This window comes from Falco naumanni, chromosome 3 (assembly GCF_017639655.2).
Source record: "Falco naumanni isolate bFalNau1 chromosome 3, bFalNau1.pat, whole genome shotgun sequence".
NCBI lineage: Eukaryota > Metazoa > Chordata > Aves > Falconiformes > Falconidae > Falco > Falco naumanni.
The window spans coordinates 27,031,229-27,042,918 of record NC_054056.1 but is presented as its reverse complement, the minus strand read 5'-3'; the positions used below and the strand labels follow the sequence as shown (position 1 = coordinate 27,042,918).

Sequence of the window (11,690 nt, the reverse complement as noted above, 5' to 3'; positions counted from 1 at the left end):
ATTCAGAGTAAACATGGAGCATGCTCTTCGAGAATTCCTGTCGCCTGGTATCGTTTTGAAGACAAGGTAATGTCTTTTAGAAATAGCTTTCTGAATATCAGAGAAGATACTTCTGGCAGCGGTTATTCAGCTTTTGTCTACAACCAGTGAATGTCCACAGCTAATGTCTTCCATTGTCACAGCTCTGGGTGAGGTTGAAACAGGTTTTTTGGGCTTTCTCTCTGAACTCCCTGTAGGTTTTTGTAATAGCCTAAGCCCAAGCCACTTTGATACAGGAATGAGGGGTGCTCTGCTGCTGTCTTCTCCCAGTGCTTGTTAGGGTTGACTTGATATGCTGTAGCTGAAGTGTAATTCTTTTGAGAAAAGTCTCCAAGCTTGGGGGTGGGGTGGGGAAGCAATAGTGTGAATGACTGCAAAATGCAATTATTTTTCTGACTATAAATGCAGGAGGAAAATAGCTAATCTGTAGCAAATTTCTTCCTATTTGGATAGCATGACTGTTTCCAATTTAAATGGAACACTGCAGAAGTTTTACTTCCTGACTTCTATGTGCTGGTACATCGGGTTGTTTCCTTTCTGCATGTAACAGAGGAAGCATGGCAATGATGTTGAGGGTAAATTAGCCTGTGTGGGTTCTGAGGGGTAAAGTGTCTTGGAAGGGGAGAAAAATATCCTAGCAAGATTCAGTTGGCTCTTGTAAATGTTAGAGATTTTTGACTGACTTCCAAAATGTTTCTGCATTTCTTTAAAGCTTTTCTTTAGCTTAACAGTATGTGGTAATTAAAGTGTAGAATTTCCTCTGTACTTATTTTTTTGCCCTCATATATCCTTGCTTAGGCAAATATTATATTCTCCCTTGTTTGATTCCTCTCCCTGCCCCCACCTCTGGCTTTTCTCCCCCTTTTGTTTTTTTTGGTGGGGTTTATTTGGTTTGGGTTTTTTTTTGGTTTTGTTTTTTGGTTTGGTGCTTTTTTCCTTCCCTTCTCCCATGGAATTTTAGACAGGGAAGGTAGAAAGGGATAATTTTAAATCAGAGTGCTGTTCTAGTGCAGTTACACCAAAAAGGAGACCAGCTACTTTGAATGTAGGTACACGTGTATCCATAGCTATATATTAAAAACTTCTGCTGTCTCAGCTATACCAGGTAATGGTGGTGATGCTTCAGTCTTCTCTTTCCTGTTCTTCTGGGCACACGAAAGTGGCTGGGTGGTATGAAGTAAGTTTGGAATAGACAGAATTCTCTCTGTCTTTGCCTGCACATGACTTAAACTGCTGCCGTTAGACATCGGAGGCCAGAAATAATAGATTGTTCCGAGTAGGAATTAACTATGTTTATGGAAGATTGGTCCATTGAAAGCTACCAACTGCTAGTCCAGATGGAACCTTCTGTGTCAGAAGTCATCACCACATATAACCTGTCTCTTTGACTCATTCTGTTAGTGGTTACAGTCAGAGTGCTGTGCTTATATAGGCCTTTTGTGTCACTTGGGAGGGCAGTTCTTAAAGCATTGCCCGTCCCTTATTGGAATAAGCTAATAGCTAGTAGTGTCTGCAACTGTAGAAGAAAGTGTGGTAGTAACAAATTTTTTTACATACAGGCCTGAGATATTCAGTAAGTGTTAGGTCTTAGTCTGTTGCAACAGCAACAATCAAATCCTTGTATCAGTGTGTGCACATGGCTTCCCTAAATCCAATGTCTGGATTTATGATAGCAGCAGAACACCATTGCAAACAAGGACAGTGCCAAAACAAAAATTGGTTCTTTGAAAAATAGGAAGTTATAGTGGCCAAAGGAAGCAAAGAAAATTAAGAATAGAATTGCAGGATTCCTGCCAAAATTAAGATGCATCTAGTACTGGCCTTTTGCTGCCAGTCTTTGTCGTGACCCAAAAGGAGCCATTCAGAACAACCTCCCTCCCCTTGGGACTAATGACCAAGTTTGTGATCCCCTTGGACTGAATTAAGGTGAAATGACACCAGCCAACTGATTTTATGATTTATTTATATACAATACAAGGTATGTGGGTAGATACAATAACTCAATGGCAATTACTGAACTGGATAAGCAAGTCCCGTGCCACACGTTTCTAGGAAGAAAGAGAGGAAAAGAGAGAGAGAGGGAGAGATAAAAAAAAGAGAAAGGAAAAGAGATATCACCACCTGTGGGGTCCCGTTGGTCCTCTTCACTCTGGGTATCTTGGTGGTGGCGGTCTCACCTGAGCTGCTGGTGGTACCCTTTTTATAAAGTCCAAGTCCCAATATCTCCACCCTGTTCCAAGAAACTTCATGCATATGCATGCTGGGTGTGATGCTAGGCGAGGGCAAGTGCAGTCTGGTTCTACACAGACTCGGCGTGTTCCAGGTGGTTGCAGGGGGACTATTTTGGGGTCGCATCAGATGAGACCCTCCCTAAGGATGGCGACCTAGTACTGTTGCACATGTGCAGTTAGTTATTGATAGGCACCAAAACCATAGGATGCAAGGGTGGAAAAAGTACCATCTCAGTCCTGCCTCTGCAGGGCTGGAAACCAGTGTGTCATACTTCCTTGTGGTTATAACACCTGCTGCACAGACGAGTCAGCAAAGCTCACACCTTTTTGTACCAAGAAACGTTTAAGGCAAATGTCCACTCATCTGTCTGCCACAGTCTTCATTCTATTGAAATGAATTTTGCTGTAAAAAAACCAACCCAAAACATTAAAAGGTTCCTCGCTAGAGAGCATTTAACGTTTGAACAGTTACCTCTGCGTTGGAAACATTGTGCTTAAAGTATCTGGTAGTTGATAGTAATGGGGGCTGCTGGACATCTTGAGGAAAAAGGCCACTTGGTTTGATGTTTGGTTGTCGAATGAGTAGTCACATTGACTTAAAATAGCACCACTCCTGGTAGTGAAGTTTAACATGTACTTCAGCCATATCAGGATAGAGGAATGGAACATGGGGATGAGCATTTGCAATTCTTGGCTACTGTTCTTAAACTGAGAAAGGAGAACTTATTTTATGGCAGCATTTGGTATTACAGTATTTATTTCCATTTTTCTACAGTAAGTTAAAGCGTGTTATAATGTAAAGAGATATAATTTTGAAATATCCACAACAGTTTGAAGGATTTCTTTGTCCCTGATTTTGCTCTTCAAAGTAAAGGCTTTTTTCTTTTTTTCTTTTTGTTTTTCTTTCTTTCTTTTTACTGACAAGAATTGAAGCTGGTAGCAGTTAATGAGAATTTTAACTATGCATACTAGGAAAGTACTTTAGAATTTGACTATGCATGTCTAGGACAGTTGATTTAAGAGCATATGCATATAGACAAAGGAATGACACTTCTTGAAGGCAGATATCAGTGCTTCTGGAAACATGTCTAACAAAGGTCATTGCTATTACTGGGGGCTAATTAAAACTTTATATGTATATCTGTGGTCATATGTTTAGCATTCAAAAGGGTATCTCAAATAGTAATAATTGCCATATTATTTTGCATTTTCTAAAATCTCTTTCATCTGTGTTTTTTATTCATTGTTTATGGGGAAAGCATGTTGATTGAATGTAAGATTAAAAAAAAAACTTTGGCAAACTCACTATCTATCTGTTTTCTTCACCAGGAAAAGAGCATTGAGTAAATAGTGGAGTTGCAGGTGATGTCTATCTACAAGGTGGGATTCAGTCCTTAAGAAGTATCCTTGCAATTAGCTGTAGGGTGCTGTCTTGGAAGTGTAACGTAGAAGCTCTTGTTTCATTATCTCTGTGGCTAGAGATACCTATGTTGTCCCAGCTACTGGCCATTTGTCAGGGTAATTTCATTTGGTCTGCCTGATTTGCTCTATATTACTGCTGGATATATTTTTTTAACGCTTGTTAACTTGATTTGTGTTTTGCAGGTGTATCTGCATTTTACAGTTATCTCGCATTTTCAACTCTATAGAGTTTTTATCATGTTAGGGGCGGTAGTCAAAAGAGAAAGGATGAAATTAAAGTGATCATATCAAAGCACAGTCAAATGTCCTTTGTATCACCAAACAGACTCTCAGAAAAAAGAAGTAGTATGGAATAAGAAAGTTGTGATGGTACCTTAATAATTATGCCATATTTCTCATCTAGAAATTCTCCCTGTATCTTTTTTTAATTTGTTTTCCAGATATGAAGAAGTATTTGCAGCCTGCTCTTCCCTTGAGAAGAGACAAAGGAACATGAGGTGTCTTTCACTGCCAGAGTCTAAACTGTCAAGCTTCAGAAATGGATGTCACCTTCTAGGTGCCTTTCCAAATATACATTGAGTCTTCATTCATTCTCCAGTGTTGGCTTTGTTGTCTCATCGTGCCCTCTTAGAATTTAACAAAACACATGTGTTCTTAGGGTTTTAAAGCTTTTCAGCCTTGAGTGCCTTATGACCTGAAGGCGTAATAAGCTGCTAAAAGATGTTGTTGCTATATAACTAGGAGTACCAGTTATTTTTTTAATAAACTCATGAAAATCTGAACTGGGGAAAAACTAGTGAACTTTCTCCATTTATTGAGAAGGTGGTGCTGCATTCACTGTGTTATTTGCAAAACATACAATTAGATGTTTTAATTTTTAGCATAGTTAACAATCTTTCAATATTTTAACTACTGAATTAGAACAATATTTTTATTAATTGCTCAAGATTGCAGATGAGATTTTCTCCTAATACCATGATTATATTTTCTTTCTTTCTCCACTGTTTGACTATTGACTGTTTAGTAACTCAATGTCTGTTCCCAGTGCTTTACATGGAGGTGAAATTGGGATGGGTGTGTTTAACTATGCAAGATATGTTACAAGTCTATGAAAAAGTATGAAATGGGTGAATTTCTTCAGTATGATGTGGTTTTTTTAGTAATGTCAAACCCATGAGTAGCATAATGAGGGTGCTTTGTCTGGCCTTGAAGGAATCATGTGATAAAGGCAGTCCTTGTCCACTATAAAGTGGGTACAGAGTTTTCTCTTTTCTAGCAGTGTGTCTGAAGAATTGGGAATTTTAGAGGATGGATTTGGGTCTTGTACAAACCAGAAATGCCTTAAGTACTCATTGTGGGATAGTATATGTTGACATCTGAGATGCAGCTCTAGGAGCAGGAAGATGCAACAAAGAACTTTTTGCTCTATTTAATTTTCCTCATCCTATTGTGCTATGTGAGCCCATTATGTATTTACATACATGCACAAAAATCTGGCAATCTGTATCACCCATGATACATGGAATTGAGGGTTGAATGTGAAATTTTAAACAAATTTCAGTTGCCAAGTCATAACCAACTGTAGATGGTCTGAACCACATAAGAAGGTTTTATATACACTGATTCAACAAAGTGTGCTCTCCAGTCTTCTGGATCCTTTGTGTGTTTAAATATAACTAAACAATCTCATTATGGTTGCTTTACTGTTGAATCTGCTGCTTAATATTTTTTTTTCCCAAATTACCTTCAATATTGATGAAAACATCAACAACTTGCCAGTAAAATCCTGAAAATATTTACATCTTGATTTTTTTTTTTTTTTGAGATGATAGTGTAACCTTCCAAGCATATTCTCCACAATTTCCTCAACAGAAATTGTATGTATATGTGTGGTTGATGTTTTGTTCTTTATTTGGAACCTTTCTAATGCAATCGATACATTGCAGCTGCTGAAGCCCTAATAAAAATATTGTGTGTTGTAATACATGAGATAAATCTGAGACTTAGCAAAACTGAGCCTTCTCATTATTATTATTATTTTTTTTTAATCCTGGCAATGTGCTAAAGTTGGATTACACTTTGATAGTAGGCATAAGAAATACATGAATATTACAACTCATCATCGAATGCACATAAAACTCATAAAAATGCTGTCTGTTTTGATTGTCTTCAGCTTCAATATTAGAAGTCTACTTAAACAGAAAACTCAGAGTGGAACCTAACTGAAAAGGTGACATGTAGATTGAAATGAGAGAAAATATTTGTACTGAAATCTCGTAAGCTTTACCACTGTGTTTTCCCTAACAAACAAAAAGTGTATTTGCTTTTTGAGGATCGTACTGTGGGTTTCTAATAGCATGTGACTCCTTTGTCATAATCTCTTCATCTAATAATTCCTGTGTATCACTTTTTTCCCCTTATCATTCACTGTGTGTTAATTTATGTTTTGATTTCAGTGTCCTTGACCCAAAACTGTCAGGCCAGGATGATACTCTCATCTGCAGCAGATTGTGAACTATTAATTCTCTCTTCCTTGGTGTACAGTAGTGTGCCCTATGCAGACGCGACTCCTCCCTGGAAGCTTGTGGTTTCCAGTTTTTGAGGGTCCCCGAGCCTGTCACGGATGTTCTGTTCTGAAGCAGGATCTCAGGTGCGTGGAGTGGGTTTGTCTGCAGCGCAGCCTCAGTGTCAGGAACATAAGGCATCTCCATGCTGCGTCTCACCAATGATGTGTCTGGCCTGGTATCTCCCTTTCAACAGTGACAGTTACCAGAGGCAAATGCAAGAAACTTCAAGTGGCTATTTGGAAATAATCTGTCCATGGTGTGGAAATTTCTTTTTAGTCACTGTAATTTGCCAGTTGATTTATTTGCAGAATTGCACATCTTTTCTAGGTGGCTTGGCACCTATTCATCTTTGTGGCATCTTTCTCATTATTCTGAGTGAGTTTTTACTGTCTTTTACATTTTTTTAACATGTAACATATTCTGTTACATTTTTTTAAAAAAATCCTTCCAGTAATAGATAAGCACATGCCTAATTAATTTGATAAAGGAATTTGGAATGTTAGAGGAGGAGCATGTTGCTTTTGAGGTTGTCTGGTTGTTTGCACCTCAGTATCACCTTACAGATTTTCTCATGAATAATTTAAGGAAATGGAATTTCTTAAGTAGAAGAGAAATTTTAGGATGCTTCCATCTGTGAGCATGTGTATGTTTGTGCAAATGTCTGGATATGTATGCAAGTGTTCTTTTGTATCTTTTGTGCCTGTGCCTATGTGTACAAGTGAAGTAATTTTCAGGCTGAAGGACTGAAACTCAGATATGTGGGTGGGGGGAAAGGAAGGGTTGAATTTGAAATTTCAATGGAAATCAAGTTCTAATTTATGGTGGCTGTGATTATGCTGTAATTTTTCTCTTTTCTTTAACAATTAAAATACTTCCAAGAGAGCAGATTAAAACATAATAACAGTTAGCAGGAATACAGGATGGTGGAGAAAGGACAGGAAAATATATTTACATGGGAGCTGTGCATGCTTCTTGAGTTGTCTTTACTGTGGTATCTACCCACTCACTCAGCAAAGGCTGCATCTGTTTCTGGGCAGTTTTGGATGGGTCTAGAGGGAGAATCAAGGGGGTTGTGTAGGTATGGCACGGACATTGGTAGCTAGCTGTCTGTACTGTTCAGTGCTTTAACTGGTGTCACCCATGGGGTTGAAGTCAGTGTTGCTTTAATTCCTGTGAGGCTGCTTTAACTCACTTGACAAGTCTCTCTCCCCCACAGCTGTTCCGACCGTACCATTTCTTCATGAAGTACCACTGAGTAATATGTGCTGTCTTACCTTTTGAAAATGGCTGATTCAAATCTCATGCTATCATGACCTCAAGAGGATCTACTTCAGCAATGCTACCTATTGTCTGATAACGTAAAACCAGAAAACAAATAATTGTGTAGCCCTGCTGCTTGAAAACATGCATTGTTAATAGCAAAGGCCAGATAGATTAACTGAGCATACTGTTGTACAAGAACGTGGGTCTTCCTCTCTTTTTTTTCCAGTTGCAGGGTTAGGTTGATTAAATGGACAGCAAATGGTGCCGTTAGAGATTCTAAATAACCCTTGTTCTACCGATGTGCTAGAAGAGAAACTATCCACCTCAAAATCCAGTACTGAGGGCACTGTTTCTAATGGATGGAAAGACACCTGGATTCACTATCATATCTTGTTGGCCAACTCATAAAATGAAATGGATATGTTCATATGTAGGTGTACCAGTGGTAGATGTCTCTGTAACATGCATACTCTACTTACTGATAGATGGTGCTTGAAACTGGTCTCAGAGTTCAGATTCATAATGTGATTAACAGACTGCCTTTCTTTTCAGCGTCCAGCATCATAATTTCATGTATTTCCAGAACCTTTTGTAATCTCCCTGGTGATGGTCCTGAATGAAGAGGCGACAGGAACTGTGACCAGTTCCAATTAGGCATTTTTTCTGAAGTGTTTTTTTCTTATTAAATATATGAATACTGAGTTTCCAACTGACTGGAAGTTTGTGTTGCCTGTAACTATTCAGAGTGGCAAATATTTCGACTGAGATTGCAGGTAATGGATTTCCACCGCACTTCTAATATGGTGGCCATGACAGAGAGAACACAAGAGCATCAAGAGCTTTGAAAAACTAAATTGACCCTATCTGTCATGAGACTGCAGCCTTCCTGCTATTTGAGAAAATCACATTCCCCTTAACCCATCAGATATTCAGTGATATTGATGGTATCTTGAATAACAAAGCATAGCAAGTACAGATTTCTTTTATAGCTATAGAAAAGAAATGAAATAATCTTTTATATTATACTACAGTATTATTTCCTGTGTCCTATTTATGTAAAAATGGGACCGCTTGTGTTGTCGATTAGTACGGCAGAGGCAGATCATATGTCCCATTAATTTATTGTTGGAAACTCATCTCTTAGAGTAAAAATAAAAGGAGCCGCAAAATTTGATGCTGGCTTTTCACTGGCTACCTCGAAGTTTAAATATGTATATAGAAGTAGTTTTGTACAGGCTTAGTGAAATCAGTTTTATTTCTTAACTTCCATGCTTCAATGATAAAATTCAGCTTTACTAGAAGAAAGTCTTATAATCATTTTCACATTTGCTATGCATTAGTCTCCTCTTCTCTCCCCCTCTTTCCTTTTTTTTAAATAAATAGTACTTTGCAACAAATTGATTTTGCTAGATAGTGCATTGATCATGCACCTTGCCTGGGGACAGAATATAGCTTCAAAAACAATAATAACTAAGACAATCATCTAATTTTACTGAAATAATACTGAAAATGTACACCCAATGAAATAATCTCTGAGACTACTTTAGGTGCATTTGTGCTTGTACTTTATCCTCAGTGACACAGTAATCTACTAAAGTTCTTCTCTCGATTTTTCTCTTTGCAATCTGGAAGAACAGATTCACCAGTGATTGTGCTCATTTATAAAAGCATCCAAAACAAAATTGAACCCCAAGGCTGATAAACTATAAAGATGCTGATCAGATCTGAGCAGAATGGACGGGATGCTTTGGGGCTTGCTCAGCTAAAGACGGCTCTACAAGACTGATGGCTTTATATACACAATTACAAACACTATAGCTTTGTCGAATGAATGGGAAATCATAAAATATGTTGCTTGCCCTTTATTAAGTAAAGAATGGTATTTTGTAAAATACTTGCAAAGATTTACTAAATTTCTGTAATTTAATTCCTGTCACTGTATTTTCTTTCTTTGTAGAAAACTTAATCATTTGGAAAGAACAATCCAATAGAGTAAACCTTCTAGTCCTGAAGAACAAGTGGCTAATTGATTTTGTTTATCAATATATATCAAGTGGGTGCACAGTGTCTGCTTCATATAAAATTCATTCGTTTACACTAGCTGTGTCATAATAATGGTTAAAAAATTCATTCTCACTAAAATTCTTCTCTAAAGGAGATGCTGAATCTAAGAGTCCTCTACAAATTAGGTACTTATTGGAAATCATAAGATGACAAATGCAACAGGACAAAGATTAAAAACTGGTGATTCTAAGCGATGTTTCCTGATATCATAAACAAGCTTTGGCTTTGTGATGACATGAAACAAAGCTGCAATGTGGTTACTCATCCGGGCTCTGTACTGACTTTCAAAATCAAAGTGTGTAAAGCAGAACAACTTAAACATTTTAACAGTCTTAAAGCTCATGGGTTTCCTAAAGACTGTTCCATTTTCTTTCATATTCAAGTGTATTAGTCAACGGATGTCTGAGTCTCTTGAAAGTCACATTTAGGGAAGAACCACGTGCTACCATGAAGCCATGCTGTTTTAATCTTGGAATATACACCTGGGGGAGGAGATGAGAGTGAGAAAAAAATGAAAATAAGAAGAAGCCATTAGAAGTTATCTATGTAGACTGTAAAAAGGAAGAGCATCCCCTTAGCTGAACAGAAAGCTTAGACATACTAAAGTGAGAAGCATTTCTGGTGAGAGGACCTACATGTTAGATCAAGTCAAAGTTTGTTTGTTTTCACATTAGGATGAATATTATGTGACCCTTGAAATTTAGTGTTTTAATTACTTGTGATTTTACAACTAAAATGTATATTGTATCAGTAGTCAAGTTTCAAAAATTCTGTTTAACTTGCAAAAGCGGGACTAAATACTAATTTTCTTTCTTTTTTAACTGGCATTTTTGGGATCATATTGATTTCTTACAAGCCCTATTCTGTCTGTGCCCATCTTATATTCAAGGTATGACTATGCTACAGTCATAGATGTGATTATGACCATCAAGTAAAAGAGCTGAGAAGTAGGCTAAATTACATTCAGCTGCCACAGCTGCTTGGACACACTAGCTCCGTAATTTTGTGATTGCAGATCAAAAAAGATACAGATGCAATTGAAGAGGTTCTATCATCTTACTCCAGCTCCAAAGTTCTCCAAAGTGGTTCTCCAAAGGCAGAGCTGGTGCAAGACAGTGACAAGGATTCCTGTACCATGGAAGCATGTAGCGCTGTGGTTAGTAACAATAAGGACCTCACGTTGTGGGATAACGTGCCTGTGTCATGTTTAGGCAACAGAGAAAGAAAAGGCCTCTGGTGATTCAGAGCAACCAGGCTGGTCTGAATTATCTTCTGAGGGGGATTATCTTTCTCCATTAGTATGCAAGGAAATTAATTTTATAATTTGTGCACTGGAATTAGATGGTGTGAATGCTCCCCTCTTTCCCTTCCATATCCTGGATAATCTTTTAAATTCTGCTTGATGTCTTCTGGTTGTGAGAGTGGTGGCCTGTTGCTGCTAGGGAAATCCAACTAACATCTGTCAAGATATATTTTTTTGGTGGGGGAGGAGGGGCAGGTGGCGTTGGGTTTTTCTTGATATGTGTTTGGAGAACTTTTGCCTGGTGGGAGATAAAAAAGAATCTTTTTAGACTGGTTTAGCTTAGACTTTTTATATAAAATGCTCTCCTCTTTCTTTTCTTCCATGAAACATTCCTTTAAATGCGCTGTTAATGACTTGTATTGTTAGAGATTTGAAAATTTTGAGGCATAAGCTAAAACCAGTAGCTACACTGTGTACATGAGGAAAAACCGGTGTGGGAAGGGATTTTTTTCAATGCCAGACATAGCGCTGTCCTTCAGATTGACGTACATCTTTCATGCACAACGACAGCACACTGAGTAAAAGAAATAACAGACTGGCCAGCAGTATACTTAATGCAATGAAACAGACTATTTGGCTCTTGATTATTGTTTTCCCCCCCCCTGTTTTTCCAGCTGTATGATACCATGTGTAAAGATAGTATACTTGCTATGCAAAGCTAAATCTCTCATTAGTGGTAATTTTTTTTTTACTGGCTGCTATGAAATTTCTGTTGATGTAAAATTGAGATACCTTTATTTTTAAAAATGTGAGCTAAAAGCAGCAGCTGGTTGTTGCTGATTTTACTCAAACGTGTTTTTT

The 11,690-nt window shown here is 37.8% G+C and overlaps 1 long non-coding RNA gene across 1 annotated transcript; it reads left to right on the top strand.

The window, feature by feature from the left end:
* Window positions 1-1,789: 1,789 nt before the first annotated feature.
* LOC121085831 lies at window positions 1,790-9,531 on the top strand. Its single transcript, XR_005827203.1, has 3 exons — window positions 1,790-4,248; window positions 6,237-6,342; window positions 7,476-9,531. It is a non-coding gene; the product is annotated as an uncharacterized LOC121085831 (long non-coding RNA).
* The last annotated feature ends 2,159 nt before the right edge of the window (window positions 9,532-11,690 follow it).